The 22,716-nt window shown below is 45.2% G+C and overlaps 2 long non-coding RNA genes across 2 annotated transcripts; one reads left to right on the top strand and one right to left on the bottom strand.

Annotated features, from left to right (window-relative positions):
* Positions 1-2,674: 2,674 nt before the first annotated feature.
* On the bottom strand, positions 2,675-3,771 carry LOC122925068. The gene is made up of 3 exons (XR_006387503.1): positions 3,714-3,771; positions 3,039-3,162; positions 2,675-2,723 (listed from the first exon to the last, which is right to left on the bottom strand). It is a non-coding gene; the product is annotated as an uncharacterized LOC122925068 (long non-coding RNA).
* A 144-nt stretch (positions 3,772-3,915) lies between these two features.
* On the top strand, positions 3,916-22,565 carry LOC122925072. Its single transcript, XR_006387506.1, has 3 exons — positions 3,916-3,971; positions 22,092-22,216; positions 22,517-22,565. It is a non-coding gene; the product is annotated as an uncharacterized LOC122925072 (long non-coding RNA).
* The last annotated feature ends 151 nt before the right edge of the window (positions 22,566-22,716 follow it).

Below are 22,716 nucleotides of genomic sequence, written 5' to 3'. Positions count from 1 at the left end.
ATGGCCTGAGGCTCCAATGTGAGAAGGGGCCGCCCAACAGCCCTGGTTCCCCCAGCAACTATTACGGGGAACTGTAACAGTACCCCCCCCCCCACTTCCGGAGGGGCCACCAGACCCCCATTAGGAGTAGCTTTGTCAGGGTGCAACACATTAAATCTCTTAATCATCCGATCCGCATGGACCTCGCCTCAGAACCATAAACTTTCCAGTGAATCAAATGCTGCAACCTATTACGAACCCTTCTAGAATACTGAATTCTTCCTACCTCAAATTCTATTTCACCTTCTACCTACACCGGACCAGGAGGTTTCTTTAACAGAGACTTGAGAAAAACATTGTCAATTTCGAAAGAATCAGGCAAATTCAGAGGAAAAAGGTACAGGATTACCAACCTCTAGAATTTTGTATGGACAAATGAAATATGGCGCAAAATTTTAGGACGGTACCTTTTTTGGTACTTAGCCCAGTGCAAAATTAGCCCCTGTCAATCTTCTTCTGTTAGCGGTTCTTTGTTGAACACCCTGGGAATGCCGCGGGCTCGTATGAGCCTGGGCCCAGACTGTGCACAGTTTGTCAGATACAACTTTCACCTCCAGATTATCAGAAACCGATGACCTAAATGAGCACACGTGAGGTAAAATCGGAACTTTGGAGCATGAGAGGCACAAAAGCTGCTGGACAAGTCATCAGCCTTGAAGTTTTTGGAACCTGGCCTGTAGGCAACCACAAAGTTAAACGTTTAAAAAACAAAGCCCAGCATGCCCGTCTAGGGTTAGTCTTTTGGTAGACTCCAGTAACATAAGATTTTTATGGTCAGTGAGGACCACTACCTGGCGTCTAGCCCCCTCTAGGAAATGACGCCATTTCTCAAAAGCCCACTGATAGCCAAAGTCTCTTGACTGCCAATGTCATAGTTAGCTGCAGGAGCAGAACTTTTTCTGGAGAAATATCCACATTGCTTCATAGAGGTGAAGATAGAGGTACCCCGAGATAGAACCGCTCCGACTCCAACCTCAGAAGCGTTGACCTCCACTACGAAATGTTTATTCTGATCTGGTGGGGTAAGAATGGGAGCTTCAACAAAACATTTTTTCCATGTCTCACAAGCAATCATAGCGTCCAGCTTCTGATTAGCAACATCTGCACCTTTCTTGGTTAAATCTGTGAGAGGTTTGGCAAACCCGATTTTTTTTTCTAAATTTTCTATAATAATTGGGAAAGCCCAAAATGTCTGCAAGGCTTTAAGATATTTTCGAGGAGCTTAGTCCTTTATCGCCTGAATCTTAACTGGATTAATAATGACTCTTACCTTGTGATATAAGAGGCTGGTGCTCCTCCATTACATGTCACTGCACACACGTGTATACACTGCACATGACGGCTCTTACCTTGTGATATAAGAGGCTGGTGCTCCTCCATTACATGTCACTGCACACACGTGTATACACTGCACATGACGGCTCTTACCTTGTGATATAAGAGGCTGGTGCTCCTCCATTACATGTCACTGCACACACGTGTATACACTGCACATGACGGCTCTTACCTTGTGATATAGGAGGCTGGTGCTCCTCCATTACATGTCACTGCACACACGTGTATACACTGCACATGACGGCTCTTACCTTGTGATATAAGAAGCTGGTGCTCCTCCATTACATGTCACTGCACACACGTGTATACACTGCACATGACGGCTCTTACCTTGTGATATAAGAGGCTGGTGCTCCTCCATTACATGTCACTGCACACACGTGTATACACTGCACATGACGGGTCTTACCTTGTGATATAAGAGGCTGGTGCTCCTCCATTACATGTCACTGCACACACGTGTATACACTGCACATGACGGCTCTTACCTTGTGATATAAGAGGCTGGTGCTCCTCCATTACATGTCACTGCACACACGTGTATACACTGCACATGACGGCTCTTACCTTGTGATATAGGAGGCTGGTGCTCCTCCATTACATGTCACTGCACACACGTGTATACACTGCACATGACGGCTCTTACCTTGTGATATAAGAGGCTGGTGCTCCTCCATTACATGTCACTGCACACACGTGTATACACTACACATGACGGGTCTTACCTTGTGATATAAGAGGCTGGTGCTCCTCCATTATATGTCACTGCACACACGTGTATACACTACACATGACAGGTCTTACCTTGTGATATAAGAGGCTGGTGCTCCTCCATTATATGTCACTGCACACACGTGTATACACTGCACATGACGGGTCTTACCTTGTGATATAAGAGGCTAGTGCTCCTCCATTACATGTCACTGCACACACGTGTACACACTGCACATGACGGCTCTTACCTTGTGATATAAGAGGCTGGTGCTCCTCCATCATGGCCTCCTTGTACACATCCTTGTGTCCTTCTATATACTCCCACTCCTCCATGGAGAAATAGACAGTGACATCCTGACACCTTATAGGAACCTGACAACACAATGACACCATCATCACCCAGACCCCTCCAGTGCTGTTACTGGAAAATTTCCCAGCATTCCCAGCAGTGTCACCTCTCCAGTCAGCAGCTCCATCATCTTGTGGGTGAGCTCTAGGATCTTCTGCTCATGTATCAGGAGGTGAGGGGGAGGCTCTGTGATGGGGTGAGGGGTCCTGCTCCGCCCTCCTGACTCCTGGAGATGGATGATGGGAGTCACACAGTCCCCCGATGTCTTCTTCACTATTGTGTACTCCTGTGGATGGAGAGAGACACTTAGGGAATAAACCCTTCAGGGGCCATGTGCTTTCCTCCGGCCCTTTCCTCCTGGGTACAACGTGCCTACTTACCTTCTCATGGCTCCTACAACATGACTATTGGTCACTGGTCACATGATACATCACTCACCATACTGGGGGCTGATCTTCAGGTTCTCCATCACTTGGAAGGTCTGGAGGCCGTTCTCCAGGACCCTGGACTCTTCCTATCACTTCCTATGATGGATTCTCCTTCCCGATGTCTGACTTGTTACAGAATACAATAAAGAGGAGAGAAATCTAGAAAAGTTTACCTCTCCGCTCAGCAGGGAGATGATCTCCAAGGTGAGGTCTAATAGTCTTCTGCTGATCTCCTTCCTGTCCATCCTTGGTGGCTCATTCAGGAGAAGGTTCGTATTGCTGGTTTTCTTCATCCCCCTCCAAAAAAAGGAATAAACTCAGACCCTCATAAAGCTGCACTGATGAGAAAACCCTGAGCTCCATGTGTATCTAAGCTCCTGGCAGTGCAGGGTGTGGAGGCAGGAGACTCTGAGTTCTGTGTGTATCTAAGCTCCTGGCTAGGGATGAGTGAATCGACTTTGGATGGAACATAATACTGTATGGAGCTAGCGCTCTGTACAGTATTAGAATGTATTTGCTCAGATAAGCCGAAGCTATGACTTCACAAAGTCTCGCGAGACTTCGGGTAATAACTTCAAAAATTAATTTCTACTGTTAAAAACCTTTTCCCAAACTCAGAATGTTTCATCCGAAGTCGATTCACTCACTATGCCTGGAACCTAATTCACACAGAGCAGATTCTCTCATCCAGCAGTGAATGATAACAACCCCCACTATCCCCACTACTACTCCCCCCATCATACTAAGCTGAGGAGCGGAGAAGGATTCCTTGTGTGTAATGGAGGAGAATCTCCAGAGGTGACATGTCTGAGCTCTCCACCACACTGTCTCCTCACAGCTCATCTTACCTGCAGGCTGGAGGAATGGCTGATACCAGAGAGAACAAGAGCCCTGACTACCGACCAGGACCTGCCCAGTATCTGCTGCACTGCCAGAGCTGAAGGACCTGGGGTGACGTCACCGTCATGTGATCAGTGCAGGGGGCGGGGCTCAAGCAGTTGATCACATGATGGTGACATCACCCCAGGTCCTTCAGCTCTGACAGTGCAGCAGATACTGGGCAGGTCCTGGTCGGTAGTCAGGGCTCTCATTGCTCCAGCCTGCAGGTAAGATGAGCTGTGAGGAGACAGTGTGGACAGGGTAGTAGTGGGGATAGTGGGGGTTGTCATCATTCTGTGCCGGATGAGAGAATCTGTTCCGTGTGAATGAGGTTTTCACTGCCAGGAGTAGGGATGAGCGAATCAACTTCGGATGATACATTCTGAGTTCGGGAAAAGGTTTTTCTCATCCGTCTCATTGGGGGACACAGGCATTGACCATGGGTATAGCTGTTGCCGCTAGGAGGTGGACACTAAGCACACAAAGTGTAAGCTCCTCCCTCTTCAGCTATATCCCTTCCTGCAGGGATCAAGCTAATCAGTTTTAGGTTAGTGTCTGTAGGAGGCAGACCTTCCTGCGTTGCAGGTCTGCTAGTTACTAATTTTGTCTCTTTTTTTTCCTTCTAGCGGGAAGTCTGGGTAAAAACTGCCTGCACTCCCACCCAGGAGATGGGAGACCAGGGGGTCACCCACTCTCTAAAAGAAAAGGAGGACCAGAGGTCCCTGTAAAGACCTCTGTCTCCCGCCAGCAAGCGCATCACCACGGCCACACCAGCAAAAGTCCCCTCTGTTTCGGCGTAGCGTCCCTCACCAAGGGGCCCCACACTGAAGGTGGTGATCCGGCTAGAGTCAGGGGGGCAGAAGACGTCGGACAGGTGAGTAGGAGCAATGCTCCCCTCCACCTTCCCTCCAGTAACCCCCTAAGTACCACCTCTAGTGCTCCTCGGCCAGTATTCTCTCCTCCCCACGTGTGGACTTGGCAGCAATCTCCTTTAAGGGTTAACATTACCTGGGACGCTGCTGCAGCAGGGTGACTGCTTTCTTTGTACACGCCGCACGTCTGCTGCGGCTTCCCGGGCTGACTGCGTCCTCTGGAGCGCACCGGGAAAGGAGGGGGTGGAGTTTACTCCCCTGAGCGCCGCTTCTGGGTCTGTGCATCGGTTCTGGGGCCGCCGGGCCGTTGTTAATGGAGGCCTCGGCTTCTGTGCGGCCTATTCATGCAGGGTACCCCCCCCATGGCTTATTGTCCCTGGCCAGTATCTGAGAAAGCAGGGGATTCTGGAGAGAGAGGGGCGTGGCCTGAAAAGATGGACGGGCGCTGGAGCCGCCAGCATTTTTTGGGCGGGGCTTGTGTTCGTCCCGCCCTCTTGTCAGTGGGGGAGTGGGCTCCGCCCACTTCCGGATTTTTAAAGCTCCTGGCTGGAAATGAGGGTCTGACTGGCGTTTGGAGGGACACAGGCTGGGTAAGTGTTTTTTGTCCCTTCTTGCAGGGCCTAACCTTCCCATTTACTTATTGGGGTGACAGGGGTATCATTATGTCTGAACCCAGGCATGTCGTGCAAAATTTCAATCCCCTCAGTCAGACTCCCTCTGCTTTGCGCTTGCTGTGCCGCCATCAAGCTGCTCGGCTCCGGACCCATGGGCGCGTTCCCTGTCTAGGGTGGTACAGGATGTCTCCAATACCAAGAAAGCTATTATGGATATATTGGGGCATTTTTCAGCAAGGCAGTCCTCTGACCGGTCCGACTCTGGGGATCACGGGGCTCGTACCCATCGCGGCCACCCCACAAAATGGTCCAATACTTCCTCCCCCAAAAGGGGTTCTGTGTCTCCCGTGTCCTCGGCCTCTCCTCCTCCTGCTAGAGAGTCTTACTCCGACAGCTGAAGATGCATGTTCCAAAGAGTGAGGGTCAGATGAGGATGTTGTCTCACCGGAGGGTCAGTCGCCCAAACAATCCTCCATGGTGGACAATTTAATTACTGCAGTTATTGAGCCGTTGCAGGTTGAGGATCCAGCTCCATCATCTGCCAGCTTGGGTTTTTCCTTTAGAAGGTCCCGTCGCTCGCACAAGTGTTTCCCCAACCACCAGAAGTTTGATTCCTCTCTCTCCAAGGAGTGGAATTTCTCTAATAGACGTTTTATGTTGCCAAAACGCTTTAACGTCCTATATCCTTTTCGAGAGGATTTGACTAAGAAATGGTCGACTCCACCTATAGTGGACCCGCCAGTTTCCCGCTTGGCTAAACATACTACCTTTCCAATGGCGGATGGGGCTTCTTTTTCTGATATTCAAGATAAGAAGCTGGAAGCGTTTGCAAAATCTGCCTATGAAGCAGTGGGCACAGCGCTGCAGCCGGTGTTTGCCTCTACATGGGCGAGCAAAGCTATGGGGGAGTGGGCAAGTAATTTACGTCAGGGTCTCGACTCGGGAGGTTTATGGCTTGCTAGCCAGCCCTGTTGGTGGCTATTCGCCGTACCCTATGGCTCTCATGCTGGGCGGCAGATAATGCTTCAAAGCGGACCCTGACGGCCCTCCCATTTACCGGCAGCAGACTTTTTGGTAAGTGCCTGGATGATATCATTTCGGACGCTACAGGTGGTAAGAGCACCCATTTACCTCAAAACGGGGGCGTTCTAATAAGGCAAAAAAGTGGAAGCTTTTTTTTCCCCCCTTTCATCCTCCATGACGGCATATCATGAGAGATGACCCGCCTCCAACCAGGTAGGGACAGGAAGTATAAAATGGACCCTCCTCCAGCATATCCTCAGTGTCTTCCTGTCCCTCCAGATGGGAGATGGGTTAACACTCATGGCATTTGCTATGGGTCCACTTCTGTGTAGGCAGGCACATGAGGGGGCAGGCAGCACCAACCTCCTATATTGGAGTTGGTTTTGGTGCTGAAGGTCTAAGTATGTAAACCTGTTCCTTACCTCCTTGCTTGCGCGCCGGCTTGGAAGGGCCATGTGCTGACAGGACACTTACTTAGTTCCTCCGGTCTTGGAAGATGTTCCTCATCACAGCGCTTCCTCCGGTGCATAGTGATGACATCACAGGAAGTCCGATGCGTTCCACAGGGACTTCCGGTATGCATGACGACTGTAAGGGGCGGAGCTTAATTTGTCACGGCAGATCAAGACGGAAGTCGTCCGCTGATCTGAAGTCTGCAGGTAAGGAGAGATTTAAGAGAGCATGCAGAGCAGCAATATATCGGATATTGCGGCAGCACAGATGGAGCCTTCTAGGGGTGCAGCTGTAGTAAGTCACATCCAGTGGGGGAAGACTATGGAATTGTATTACCTTTACTAATGTCTTCCTCCCTTATTGTGTGTCTCTCTCTCTCTCTCCTGTGTGCCTGTAGAGTGATAAAGACGGGGTTAAAAAACCAACATCCTCTCTTAATACTAAGAAGTGTGTAAGTTGTTTGACAAAACTGTCAGATATAGGGTCCAAGAAACTCTGTAAATCTTGCACGGCTAACGTGGCCAAGGACTTAGTCCCATCCATTAGAGAGGAACTAAGGGATGTGATTAAAGAGGAGATCCTGTCAGTTTTTTCGGAACAGTCCACATCTAACCCTGACCCGACAATGCATAAAACTAAGTCGCGGGGTAAAAATTACGAATCTTTTTCTTCAAACCCAGATCAGGATTCAGATTCAGACAGTGATGATTCTGATGATTCTTCAGGCTCAGACACAGAATTTAGAAGCTTTCTATTTTCTTCGGAAGATACGAATGAATTGATAAAAGCAATTGGGACGACTATGGATCTTTCTGATGAAAAAATTCATAGGTCTGTTCAGGATGAAATGTATGGGGAGTCTCGAGCACAGAAAAAAAGGGGTCTTCCCAGTACATAAAAATGTTAGAAATTATTAAAAGAGAATGGAAATCTCCAGATAGGAAATTATTTATTTCGAGAACCATGAGGCGTAGATTTCCCTTTAATGATGAGGATGAGACTCTGTTAACCTCTTGCCCCAAAGTCGATGTTTCCCTAAGGATCCAATTCTCTTCCCTTTGAAGATATGGGATCATTAAAAGATCCTATGGACAAGAAAGTAGATTCCACTAAAAAAAAAATCCTGGGAAGCTGCTACGGCCATATTTAAGCCCAATTTAGCTGAAACTTCAGTATTGGTTATAGCAGTTAGAAGTCCTGCTTAAGGAAGGTAGACCTTATGATACCCTAGAAGATTCTTTCCCTCTTTTATTAAAAGCGGTAGACTTCTTATCTGATGCGACAGCGGAGTCGGTTAGAATAGCTGCCAGAACCTCTAGTCTATCGGTAGTAGCAAGGAGGGCCCTATGGTTAAAATCCTGGATGGGGGATGTTGCATCAAAAATAAAATTAAGTAATTTGCCTTTTCATGGCAGCTTGATGTTCGGGCAGGATTTAGAAACTATATTAGAAAAAGCAGCGGATTCAAAAAAATCCTTTCCAAAAGAAACAAATAAAAGAAAATTTCAGTTTTTTCTAAGGCAAAGAAAAGGGGTCCATTTCATTCTAAAAGAACAGACAGAGGAGGACAGTGGTCAAAAGGGAAAATATAGTGGTCATATCAAAATATGGGAAGGAACAGAGGTTTCATGTTCACCCACAAAAACACGGAAGTTTCTAAACAATGACGCCAAGATTCAAGTGGGGGGAAAGGTACAATTTTTTTCTAAAAGACTGGGAAAATATCATCCAAAATGCAGGGGTGTTAAACATCATAGCAGAAGGTTTCGATATTTCCTTCCGTCTTCTTCCCCCGTTATTTTTTTTCAGGGTAACACCCATTCAAAAGACATCCCTCCTTCAGGAATCTCTCGAGGAGGGTGTCTGGAATCTTCCATCTCAAAGAGCCATTATTCCAGTACCCTTTTCTCAACTAGAAAAAGGATACTACTCAACAGTGTTTTTGGTGAAAAAGACCAGTGGGAAGTTCCGGTTGATCCTAAATCTAAAAAAATTGAACAAATTCATAAAATACGAAAGGTTCAAGATTGAATCCCTAAGGTCAACCATAAACTTATTAAAAAAAGGCGACTTCTTAGCATCTATAGATTTAGGAGACGCATATTACCATGTACCAATATGCAAAGAAGCTCAGCGATATCTGCGGTTTGCGGTATTTCTGGGGAAAAGGTTATCATTTTCAATTCCAGGTTCTTCCCTTCGGGATCACCTCACCACCGACAAGAAAGGGCTCATGTAATACTGATAGCCCCACTATGGCCCAAAAAATCATGGTTCCCTCTGTTAAAACTTCTGTCATTATAGAGTCCATGGATTCTTCCCTGGACAAAAAACCTACTAGTCCATGGTCCAATCTGTCACCCCCGGGTAGGGAAACTACATCTGACTGCCTGGAATCTGAAAGGTTAACTTTAAAAGCCAAGGGACTTTCAGATGATATAATTAATACAATGGCGGCTAGCAGAAAGGTAGTGACCTCAAAGATTTATTCCAGGCTCTGGTCAAAATTTTGTGCCTGGTGTTCTCAATCAAAAAATTCATGCCAGATTTTTTCCATTCAGACGGTATTAGGATTCTTACAATCTGGTTTTGACAAAGAGTTACGTCCTAATACTTTAAGGGTGCATGTATCAGCGCTGAGTTCAGTTTTTTATATAAAAATCGCAGACCACCCTTGGATCATCAGGTTTTTAAAAGGAGCAGATAGATTGAAACCCTTTTCTAGACCTTATGTCTCTCCTTGGGACCTTAATCTGGTCCTTTCAGGGTTAACGGTAGCCCCCTTTGAACCATTGTCAGATGTGTCTTTAAAATATATCGCACTAAAGGTCTTATTTTTAGTGGCTATCACATCAGCTCGCAGAATATGTGAGATTCAGGCACTGAAGATAGTGGAACCTTTTCTCATGATATTTCCAGACAGAATGGTGTTTAGGTTGGATGCTTCTTTCCTACCTGGTTACCAATTTTCATAGACAGGAGGAGATTGTGGTTCCTTCCTTTTGTACCAATCCAAAATCCGAAGGTGAAGAAAAATTTCACAAACTTGATGTGTGCAGAGCCATCTTAGTTTATTTAGAGGCCACAAAAGATTTCAGGAAATCAGACTATTTGTTTGTCCAATTCCAAGGAAAATTTAAAGGTCATAGAGCCACAAAAGACTCCTTAGCCAGGTGGATTAAGTCAGCAATATTAGAAACTTACAAGGCCCATTCCACAAGATCGATTTCCACTTCATGGGCAGAAAAGGCTAATGTTTCAATAGAACAGATTTGTAGGGCAGCAACATGGTCCAACCCTCATACCTTTATAAAGCATTATAGGGTAGACACTCGGTCAAAGCAGGAGCTTTCCTTCGGTACGAGAGTTTTAGAAGCCGTTGTCCCTCCCTAGGTTAGTATTGATCTGATATATCTCATGGTATGCCGTCATGGAGGATGAAAGGGAAAAACCATATTACTTACCGGTAATTTCCTTTTCATGAATCCTCCATGACGGCAGGGATTTCCCCCACAAAAAAAAATTATATAAATAAATAAACAAAAACTGTTAGAAAAAGTAGGTGTTAGGTATATATACACTCACCTTTTGCCTTCAGAACTGCCTTAATTCTACGTGGCATTGATTCAACAAGGTGCTGATAGCATTCTTTAGAAATGTTGGCCCTTATTGATAGGATAGCATCTTGCAGTTGATGGAGATTTGAGGGATGCACATCCAGGGCACAAAGCTCCCGTTCCACCACATCCCAAAGATGCTCTATTGGGTTGAGATCTGATGACTGTGGGGGCCATTTTAGTACAGTGAACTCATTGTCATGTTCAAGAAACCAATTTGAAATGATTCGAGCTTTGTGACATGGTGCATTATCCTGCTGGAAGTAGCCATCTGAGGATGGGTACATGGTGGTCATGAAGGGATGGACATGGTCAGAAACAATGCTCAGGTAGCCCGTGGCATTTAAACGATGGCCAATTGGCACTAAGGGGCCTAAAGTGTGCCCAGAAAACATCCCCTGCACAGTGGTAACAAGACATGATGCATACATGTTCTCATTCTGTTTACACCAAATTCGGACTCTACCATTTGAATGTCTCAACAGAAATCGAGACTCATCAGACTAGGCAACATTTTTCCAGTCTTCAACAGTCCAATTTTGGTGAGCTTGTACAAATTGTAGCCTGACAATTGGAGTTCAGGAGATTTGTCTTGACCAGGACCACAACCCTACATGCATTGAAGCAACTGCCATGTGATTGGTTGACTAAATAATCGCATTAATGAGAAATAGAACAGGTGTTCCTAATAATTCTTTAGGTGAGTGTGTATATATATATATATATATATATATATATATACACACTCACCTAAAGAATTATTAGGAACAACTATTCTTTTTCTCATTAATGCAATTATCTAGTCAACCAATCACATGGCAGTTGCTTCAATGCATGTAGGGTTGTGGTCCTGGTCAAGACAATCTCCTGAACTCCAAACTGAATGTCAGAATGGGAAAGAAAGGTGATTTAAGCAATTTTGAGCGTGGCATGGTTGTTGGTGCCAGACGGGCCGGTCTGAGTATTTCACAATCTGCTCAGTTACTGGGATTTTCACGCACAACCATTTCTAGGGTTTACAAAGAATGGTGTGAAAAGGGAAAAACATCCAGTATGCGGCAGTCCTGTGGGCAAAAATGCCTTGTTGATGCTAGAGGTCAGAGGAGAATGGGCCGACTGATTCAAGCTGATAGAAGAGCAACGTTGACTGAAATAACCACTCGTTACAACCGAGGTCTGCAGCAAAGCATTTGTGAAGCCACAACACGCGCAACCTTGAGGCGGATGGGCTACAACAGCAGAAGACCCCACCGGGTACCACTCATCTCCACTACAAATAGGAAAAAGAGGCTACAATTTGCACAAGCTCACCAAAATTGGACTGTTGAAGACTGGAAAAATGGTTTCTTGAACATGACAATGAGTTCACTGTACTAAAATGGCCCCCACAGTCACCAGATCTCAACCCAATAGAGCATCTTTGGGATGTGGTGGAACGGGAGCTTCGTGCCCTGGATGTGCATCCCTCAAATCTCCAACTGCAAGATGCTATCCTATCAATATGGGCCAACATTTCTAAAGAATGTTATCAGCACCTTGTTGAATCAATGCCACGTAGAATTAAGGCAGTTCTGAAGGCAAAAGGGGGTCCAACACCGTATTAGTATGGTGTTCCTAATAATTCTTTAGGTGAGTGTATATATATATAGCACAGGTAGAAGGATGTGGGCAGCACAACTATCTGTAGAGTACGGTCGGAGTGCCAGCGGCTGCGGGGGCGATCCACCTCCAAAGTATAAAAATAAAAAATTCCACAGCACATCCAAGTAGTAAAAAGTAGAAAAATGACTTTATTCACCAGACACGCGACGTTTCGATCCGCTCCCTGGGATCTTTCTCAAGCAGTGACAAAGTGGGCAGTGCATAGTGCATATTTATGCAGCTTGACATCATTAAATAATCAACAAGTCAAGTACATTCATCAAAGTTAATAAATTCAAAATAATAATACAGACAGTACTATCAATGTATTTGTACAATCACATCCTATGACAAGCTTAAATGTGATAATATGGCATCATTCCTTCTTATGAAAATTCAACGTGAACATAAAAATAAAGCATAATACGTTAATTGTGATAATAATAAACACAGGTGTAGGTCTTCTTAATAACCTAAAGTGTACAGGTGTACCTTCAGTGAGGAGATGAGATGGGTCACAGGAGTGTGCGATGGAGTCAATACACGTGGATCTCGGCGTATCAAACATTGCAGTGCGCATGTCAGAGGACCTTTCCAAACACCCCGGTCACATGATCGCGTGTTGATCCGATCCTTAAAGTGCGCATGTCCAAGGACCTTGGAACATGTGATCGTAACATGTGATCACACATCCGATCATGTGATTAGGTGTATCACGTCACAGAGAGCAATACAAGGTTTTGAGTATTCTATAACCCTGTGAAGACATCAGAAGACATGATCGCATATCCGATCATGTAATCAAACGTATAATCGCCTCATCAGAGACATTGTAAGATTATAAAGTGCTAAGTTACACAATCGCCGAAGTAACTCCTGTAACCCGGCACATGAAATCGCCAATATACACAAGCATATCATGGCTCTCAACAAAGTCCCATTGCGATCAGCAATATAATAGCTCCGATGTTAAAAATATATGGATGTGGGTCAGTAATCAGCCAGGGAGGTAGAAAGGTGACATAATAGACAGAAGTACCGTCACTGTGAGGGAAAAGAAGGTACATAATGCGCGGTAGTACCGCCAATTACCAAATCGAGTGTTTAACTCAAAATGGTTATTATTAAGATACCCCCTAGTCTTAACGAGGAGCCCAACCATTGTGGCTCGTGTTGTCACCACAAAACCACAGGTTGGAATATCCCCCCTGTCCGCGGGATACCATTCCTGGAAATCCAGCGTGACAGACCCGGGATCATCCTCTAGACTACGGGGGCAATCATATAAGAGCCCATTAGAAAACCCTTAATGTCACCTATCTCTCTGATATTACTAACTCCAAGAGCACATTCACACATCTAACCAGAATATGCAGATCACATGAATGGACATCGTAGATACCCCATAGTAATACTGTGCATGGTCATATTCATGTGCAAGGTACAGGAAAAAATGATAATGCACAAAGCTCAACCACTGTTGTCAACCAAAAAATTAGAGAAAAATTATAATGTATATTGAAAAAAATATATAAGAACTTGTAATGCTAATAATCCAGGTCCCATCATGATCCAGTAGGTTAGCCTTCCACCCCTCACTCCTGGCAAGAACAAGCCCAATCTTCACCATAATCCTGAAGGTAATAAAAACAATGTATAAAATCACCTTGTTTGATAAACAAGGGGGCACTACCACATACAACTCCGTAATGAAACAGGCGAGAGGAATCCCAATGTCACCACTCAGGACAATAGCCAGGGCCTATAGTCCACATTTAACCCTTGGGGTCTCAATGTGTTTAATCTAGCAATCCACCGAATCTCACATTTCTTGAGTAAAGTGTGTCTATTACTACCTCCACGGGGAGTGGGAATATGGTCAATTAACATAAATTTGAGATCCCCTTCTTTGTGGCCCATGTCAGTGAAATGTTTTGGAACTGGAAGATCCATACGTTTTTTACGAATAGTATATCGGTGCTGATTCATTCTACTTTTAAAATCCAGTGAGGTCTCGCCAACATATAATAACTGACATGGGCACCAAAGAATGTATACGACAAATGAGGAATCACATGTTAAATAGTATTTGATATATTTTTTCTGTGTCAATGGATGCAGAAAGAAACTGCCTTTCTGCATATATCGACAATTTATACAGTTCAAACAGGGGAAACTTCCCAATTTGGGGCAGCGTAGAAAGGTCTGGCCAGATTCTTTTTGTGGACCTATATCGGTATGAATTAATTTATCTTTGAGGTTCCTGGCTCTCTTGTATGACATGAGAGGAGGAAGAGCAAATTCTTCAATTCCCCCATGTCCACTCTTCAAGACAGGCCAGTGTTTTAAAACAATTTGTCTAACATGTGTGCTGTCTTCTGTGTAGACAGTAACTAGGGAAATACTCTTCATTTGTTTATTATTATTCTTATCCTTCTTTTTGAGAAGATTAATGCGTGATTTCTCCTGTATAGAGGTGAGATGTTCATTTAGTAGAGCTAAAGGATAATCTCTATCTATAAAAGCCTGTGTCATGCGTTTTAGAGTATCCGACAATTCATCATCGTTGCTCACTATGCGCTTTGCACGATAAAATTGGCTCAGAGGAAGCGACTTGACCATGGCTCTGGTATGTGCACTGTTGTAACTTAATAATGTGTTGCGATCGGTGGGCTTAGAATATAAGCCCGTCGACAGCACACGTTCCTTAACAGTCACAACGGTGTCCAAAAAGTGTATTTGTTCACTTGAATGTTCCAAGGTGAATTTAATGTCTGCATCAATGGTATTCAGAAATTGAAAGAACTCCATGAGTGAGTCCTCCGACACAGTCCAAATCAAAAAAATTTCATCTATGTATCGCCACCACTTTAGAACATGTCGGAAGTGGGGCGATACATAGATGTATGTCTCCTCGAGGAAGGAGACCGCCATATTGGTGTAAGTAGGGGCCACATTAGACCCCATGGCGGTCCCCTTCCTCTGGAGATAAAAGTAATCACCAAACAAAAAATAATTGCATGTCAGTACCAAATGTAAAAGTTGTAAAATAAAGTCCTGACATTCGGCTGAAAAGGTGGAGTCAGGGCCTTGGTGACCACCTCAATCCCAAAATTATGTCTGATTGAAGTATAAAAACTGGTAATGTCTAACGATGCTAAAATTGCATTCGGTGGTAAAGTAATCTCTGCCAGTTTATTAAAAAAATCTGAGGTGTCCTGAAAATAAGATTGGGCTGACATTGCATATTGTCGTAATACCCTGTCTAAAAAGATAGAGATATTAGACAAAAGGGATCCCCGACCAGAGACAATAGGTCTCCCAGGGGGAGTTTGAAGATTTTTGTGAATCTTAGGCAATAGGTATAGGAACGGTGTCATGGGATGTGAGACTGAAAGGAATTCTTTGAGCTTGTCATCAATGATGACAGCGTTGCTGGCCTCTTGTAGCAAACTCTGTATCTTCCGTTCAATATCCCATCTAGGGTCAGTATGTAATTTCTGATAAACCTCAGTCTTCCAACTGTCTATTGGCTTCTGCAATGTACTGATGAGTGTCCATGACCACAATCGCACCGCCTCTTGTGTATATTGGCGATTTCATGTGCCGGGTTACAGGAGTTACTTCGGCGATTGTGTAACTTAGCACTTGTGAAGCACTTTATAATCTCACAATGTCTCTGATGAGGCGATTATACGTTTGATTACATGATCGGATATGCGATCATGTCTTCTGATGTCTTCACAGGGTTATAGAATACTCAGAACCTTGTATTGCTCTCTGTGACGTGATACACCTAATCACATGATCGGATGTGTGATCACATGTTACGATCACATGTTCCAAGGTCCTTGGACATGCGCACTTTAAGGATCGGATCAACACGCGATCATGTGACCGGGGTGTTTGGAAAGGTCCTCTGACATGCGCACTGCAATGTTTGATACGCCGAGATCCACGTGTATTGACTCCATCGCACACTCCTGTGACCCATCTCATCTCCTCACTGAAGGTACACCTGTACACTTTAGGTTATCAAGAAGACCTACACCTGTGTTTATTATTATCACAATTAACGTATTATGCTTAATTTTTATGTTCACGTTGAATTTTCATAAGAAGGAATGATGCCATATTATCACATTTAAGCTTGTCATAGGATGTGATTGTACAAATACATTGATAGTACTGTCTGTATTATTATTTTGAATTTATTCACTTTGATGAATGTACTTGACTTGTTGATTATTTAATGATGTCAAGCTGCATAAATATGCACTATGCACTGCCCACTTTGTCACTGCTTGAGAAAGATCCCAGTGAGCGCATCGAAACGTCGCATGTCTGGTGAATAAAGTTGTTTTTCAACTTTTTACTACTTGGATGTGCTGTGGAATTTTTTATTTTTGTGTATATATATATATATATATCTTGGAAAAATAGATTCTCTAGGCTGTCGGTCCAGAAGACACTGAGGATATGCTGGAGGAGGGTCTATTTTATACTTCATGTCCCTACCTGGTTGGAGGCGGGTCATCTCTCATCGTATGCCATCATGGAGGATTCATGAAAAGGAAATTACAGGTAAGTAATATGGTTTTCATGCTTTTCAGAGTTTTTCCGGCCCCAACGGAGCGTCCGATAAGTCGACTGCAGGCCAGAAATGAAAGCCTTCCTTCAAGCCGCGGCCTTCCTGGCATTCCCGTCAACAGGGCTCCAAGTCCTTTAATCCTAAGAGCTCCGCTGCATGATGGGCGGCTCCCGGTGCCCTCCGTTTGGGTGGGCGGCCAGCTTCATGTGTTTTGGCATGTTTGGCTGGCTCACATCTCAGATGCGTGGGTAAGAAAGATCATTGCAGAGGGCTACAAGCTGAATATCAAATCCTCCCCTCCTTCCCTTTTTTTTTTTTTTAGGTTGTCTCCTTCGGCCTCTCCCACAGCCGCAGATTCTTTTTTTTTCTGGCAATTCACACGCTGCTGCAGCAAGGTGTGATTGTCCCGGTTCCTGCACAAGACCAGTTTCAGGGATTTTACTCCAATGTCTTTGTAGTTCCCAAAAAAGAGGGGGCGGTCCGTCCCGTTTTAGACCTCAAGGCGCTCAACCGTTTCCTTCGCGTCCGCAGATTCTGGATGGAGTCACTGAGGTCGGTCATTGCGTGTCACGCCTTGCCCTGTGAATGTGCAGAGATCTGTCAGACTGGCTGCACATGTCTGACGTCTTGGTTTGTTTTGATTTGGATTTGAGCTGGATCCACCTTCCCTCAGGTGTACTGGGTTTCATTGTTAGTGAGGCTATTTATCCCTCCTTCCCCCAGTGGCCTGTGCGGGTTATAGTTATTTTCCTGGGAGCTCTTGATTTGTGGTGGATCGTCTGCTCCAGCTCTGCTCAAGATAAGTCCTCTCCTTCATTTCCCTTTGTGTGTTTTAACTAGGCCTCTAGGGAGACGCTTGCTTCTTCCTGGTTTGAAGAAGCAGGTTGCCTCTTCCCTTTTGCCTGCTGCTTAGGGTTTGCCCAGGGAGTTCAGGTTTAGGTACAAGGGCATGTGCATATCCACCCTAAGGGTATGCACATGGGCACAGCAGCTTAGGGAAAGTTTTTAGGGATCGCTAGGAGGTGACCCTTTCTCCCTAACTTTTGGGCCTAGTCCTTTGTTCAGTTTCTTTTCCCATGTTTGGTTGTTTCCCTGCTTACCTACCTGTCGTGACATTGCGTCCATGGAACCGGGGGACTACCTGTCCTCAATAGACATCAAGGACGCTTATCTTCACATGCCCATATGCGTCAGTCATCAGAGGTTTCTCCGGTTCGCAGTGGGCCCATTTTTAGTACCAATTTGTAGCCCTCCCGTTTGGCCTGGCCACAGGTCCCAGGGTATTTACGAAGGTTCTGGCGGCAGTCATGGCCCTGCTCAATCCCAGGGGGATCATGGCAATCCCTTATTTAGATGACATCCGGGTGAAGGGTCTGTCATTCCAAGGGACGGCAGACAGCCTGAGCATAGTCCTGGACACCCTGGAGCACTTCGAATGGATCGTGAACAGACACAAGTCTTGTCTTTATCCATTGCAGTGATTGACTTATCTGGGCATGGTACTGGACACTTGTCAGGCCAAGGTGTTCTTGTCTCCAGAAAAACTATCCACTCTCCATATTCAGATTCGCTCATTGTTGCGGCCAGCTCTGGTTCTTATTGGTCGCTGCATGCGGGCTTTGGGGCACATGGTTTCTGCCTTCGAAGCAGTTCCCTATGCTCAGTTCCATACCAGAGCGCTTCAGCGAACCATTCTGTCCAGCTGGGATCACTCCCCAGACTCCTTGAATGAGCCAATGTGTGTCCTTTCCCCAGTGCGTCGGGCCCTCAGATGGTGGATGGCCTCTCCGATATTGACATCAGGGCGTTTGTGTTTCCCTCTCCGTTGGAGGGTGTCAACAACGGACGCAAGCCTCGGGTTGGGGGGGAGTGTTGGAAAATATCTCGGAGCTGGGCGGAGAAACAGGTGACGGCGCTATTGGCAGTTCACATTCCAGGTGTAGACAACTGGATAGCGGACTTTCTCAGCTGGGATGGTCTCGATCCCGGCGAGTGGGCTCTTCACCCGCAGGTCTTTCGGGACATCTGCGATAGGTGGGGTCAGCCGGATGTGGATCTCATGGCCTCATGGTTCAACAACAAGGTCGAGGACTTCGTCGCACGGTACAGGGACCCCAGGGCCCCGGCATGTGATGCACTGGTGATCCCGTGGAGTCAGTTCACGTTTCATTACGTGTTCCCACCTCTTCAGCTCATTCCGTGGCTTCTCAGGAAGATCAGGTCCAAGGGACTGCCCGTCATTCTCGTGTTTTTCTTTGCCGTGACTTTTGGCTTTCCTGCAGTTGGGCATGGACTTGGGGCTGGCTCTCTCAAAGAGGACAAGTGTCGTCTCTTTCCATTCCTTTTTAGCGAAATTTAGCTTTGCTTTCGGAGGTTCTGACTTTTCTACAAGGGGTGGTGCATGCTGCCCCCCCTTCCGTCCTCCATTGGATCATTGGGATCTTAATCTAGTGCTCAATGCTCTCCAATCTTCTCCGTTTGAGCCTTTGCAGCAGGTGTCGATGCGCTTCCTAAAACAAGGAATTACCAAATTAAAAACAAAAGAAGGAAAGTATATGGAAGAAGATAAAGAACTAGCTGACTGCCTCAATGAATACTTCTGTTCAGTTTTTACAGAGGAAAATTAAGGAAAAGGACCTCAGTTAGTAAGGAAGACTAATGAATCTTTTGATGCATGTGTCTTAACAGCTGTCTAAAATGAATACAAATAAGTCATGGGGGCCTGATGGGATACACCCAAAGCTATTAAAAGAGCTTAGCGGTGTACTAGCAAAACCATTAAAAGATTTATTTAACCAATCACTTGTAACAGGAGTCGTCCCAAAAGATTGGAAATTAGCAAATGTTGTGCCCATTCACAAGAAAGGCAGTAGGGAGGAATCGGGCAACTATAGGCCAGTAAGCCTGACATCAATAGTGGGGAAATTAATGGAAACCATACTTAAGAAGAGGATTGTGGAACATCTAAAATCCCATGGATTGAAAGATAAAAAACAGCATGGGTTCACTTCAGGGAGATCATGTCAAACTAATCTTATTTTAGATTTTCTTTTTTTGATTGGGTGACTAAAATAATAGATGGCGGAGGTGCAGTAAACTTCGCTTATCTAGACTTTAGTAAGGCTTTTGGTACTGTCCCACATAGAAGGCTTATCAATAAATTGCAGTCTTTGTGCTTGGACTCCTATATTGTATGGATTAGGCAGTGGCTGAGGGACAGACAACAGAGGGTTGTAGTCAGTGGAGTATATTCAGACCATGGTCTTGTTACCAGTGGGGTACCTCAGGGATCTGTTCTGGGACCCATATTGTTTAATATCTTTATCAGCGAAATTGCAGAAGGCCTCGATGGTAAGGTGTGTCTTTTTGCTGATGACACAAAGATTTGTAACAGGGTTGATGTTCCTGGAGTGATACACCAAATGGAAAAGGATTTAGGAAAACTAGAGGAATGATCAAAAATCTGGCAACTAAAATTTTATGTTGATAAGCGCAAGATAATGCACCTGGGGCGTAAAAACCCAAGAGCAGAATATAAAATCAGTGATACAGTCCTAACGTCAGTATCTGAGGAAAGGGATTTAGAGGTCATTATTTCAGAAGACTTAAAGGTAGCCAGACAATGTCATAGAGCAGCAGGAAATGCTAGCAGAATGCTTGGGTGTATAGGGAGAGGCATTACCAGTAGAAAGAGGAAGGTGCTCATGCCGCTCTACAGAGCACTAGTGAGACCTCATTTGGAGTATTGTGCTCAGTACTGGAGACCAGATCTCCAGAAGGATATTGATACTTTGGAGAGAGTTCAGAGAAAAGCTACTCAACTAGTACATGGATTGCAGGATAAAACTTACCAGGAAAGGTTAAAGGACCTTAACATGTATAGCTTGGAAGAAAGACGAGACAGAGGAAATATGATAGAAACTTTTAAATACATAAAGGGAATCAACAAGGTAAAAGAGGAGAGAATATTTAAAAGAAGAAAAACTGCTACAAGAGGACATAGTTTTAAATTAGAGGACCAAAGGTTTAAAAGTAATATCAGGAAGTATTACTTTACTGAGAGAGTAGTGGATGCATGGAATAGCCTTCCTGCAGAAGTGGTAGCTGCAAATACAGTGAAGGAGTTTAAGCATGCATGGGATAGGCATAAGGCCATCCTTCATATAAGATAGGGCCAGGGGCTATTCATAGTATTCAGTATATTGGGCAGACGTGATGGGCCAAATGGTTCTCATCTGCCGACACATTCTATGTTTCTATGTTTCCTGTCTTATAAGGTGGCTTTTTTTGGTTGCAATTACTTCTATCCGTAGAGTGTCAGAACTCGTGGCTCTGTCATGTCGCCCTTCCTGATCCTCCATCAGGAAAAGGTGGTCCTTCGCCCTGTGCAGTCCTTCTTGCCGAAGGTGGTGTCGACATTCCATCTAAATGAGATTATTCTTCCTTCATTTTGTCCGGACCCGTCTCATCTTTGAGAACAGTCGCTCCATACTCTGGATCTGGTGCGTGCAGTGCGTATCCCAGACGGCATCTTTCAGGTGGACGGATTCCCTGTTCGTGATTCCAAAGGGGCCAAGACGAGGGCTGGCAGCTGCAAAGACTTCCATTTCCAGATGGATTTGTTTGGCTATTGTGGAAGCATACCGCATTAAAGACTGGGCCCCGCTCTTCCGGGTGACTGCTCATTCGGCTCGGGCAGTGGAAGCCTCTTAACGGGGCTTCGGCCCTTCAGGTGTGCAAGGTGGCGACCTGGTTGTCTTTGCATACTTTTTCTAAGTTTTACAGAGTGCACACCTTTGCATCTTCTGACGCTTCTTTTGGGCGTAGAGTTTTGCAAACAGCAGTTCTTTGCTTGGCAGGAGGGTTGTAGTTAAGCCCACCCCCAGGGACTGCTCTGGAACATCCCATGGTCAATGCCTGTGTCCCCCAATGAGACTGATGAGAGAACCAGATTTTTGTACTCACCGTAAAATCTGTTTCTCTTCCGTTCATTGGGGGACACAGCTCCCACCCATTTTTTTTTTTTGTTTATGGCCTTTTCGGGCCTGTGTGGTTCTGGGTTTGCACATAATGTGATTTTCTTATGTCTGGCTTCTCCTACTGCTTTTGCACTAAACTGATTAGCTTGGTTCCTGCAGGAAGGGATAAAGCTGAAGAGGGAGGAGCTTACACTTTGTGTGCTTAGTGTCTGCCTCCTAGCGGCAACAGCTATACCCCATGGTCAATGCCCATGTCCCCCCAATGAACGGAAGAGAAACAGATTTTACGGTAAGTACAAAATCTAGTTGTAACAGTAGAAATTAATTTTTGAAGTTATTACCCGAAGTCTCGCGAGACTTCACAAAGTAATAACTTTGGCTAATCTGAGCCAACACATTCTAATACTGTACAGAATGCTTACTCTGTACAGTATTGAAACAAATTTTTATGCGAATCGACTTTTGCGGGATGATTTGTACATTTTCTCGCCCTCATTAAAGGGTACATGGAACTCACTGATTAATCTTTTATAACTTTTTTTTTTTTTTTTTTGAAGGCATCATGAAGAAAACCAGCAATACGACCCTTCTCCTGAATAAGCCACCAAGGATGGACAGGAAGGAGATCAGCAGAAGAATATTAGACCTCACCTTGGAGATCATCTCCCTGCTGAGCGGAGAGGTAAACTTTTCTAGATTTCTCTCCTCTTCATTGTTATCTGTATCAAGTCAGACATCGGGGAGGAAAATCCATCATAGGAAGTGATAGGAAGAGTCCAGGGTCCTGGAGAACGGCCTCCAGACCTTCCAAGTGAAGGATAACCTGAAGATCAGCCCCCAGTATGGTGAGTAACGTATTATGTGACCAGTGATATAGGAGCCATGAGAAGGTAAGTAGGCACGTTGTACCAGGAAGAGAGGGCCAGAGGAGAGCACATGGCCCTTGAAGGGTTTATTCCTAAGTGTCTCTCTCCATCCACAGGAGTACACAATAGTGAAGAAGACTTCGGGGGACTGTGTGACTCCCATCATCCATCTCCAGGAGTCAGGAGGGCGGAGCAGGACACCTCACCCCATTACAGAGCCTCCCCCTCACCCACTGATACATGAGCAGAAGATCCTAGAACTCACCCACAAGATGATGGAGCTGCTGACTGGAGAGGTGACACTGCTGGGAATGCT

The sequence above is a fragment of the Bufo gargarizans genome, chromosome 1, assembly GCF_014858855.1.
Source record: "Bufo gargarizans isolate SCDJY-AF-19 chromosome 1, ASM1485885v1, whole genome shotgun sequence".
In the NCBI taxonomy this organism is placed as follows: Eukaryota; Metazoa; Chordata; class Amphibia; order Anura; family Bufonidae; genus Bufo; species Bufo gargarizans.
Note: the sequence above shows the minus strand (reverse complement) of the source record. Positions and strands in the feature narration are given on the sequence as shown.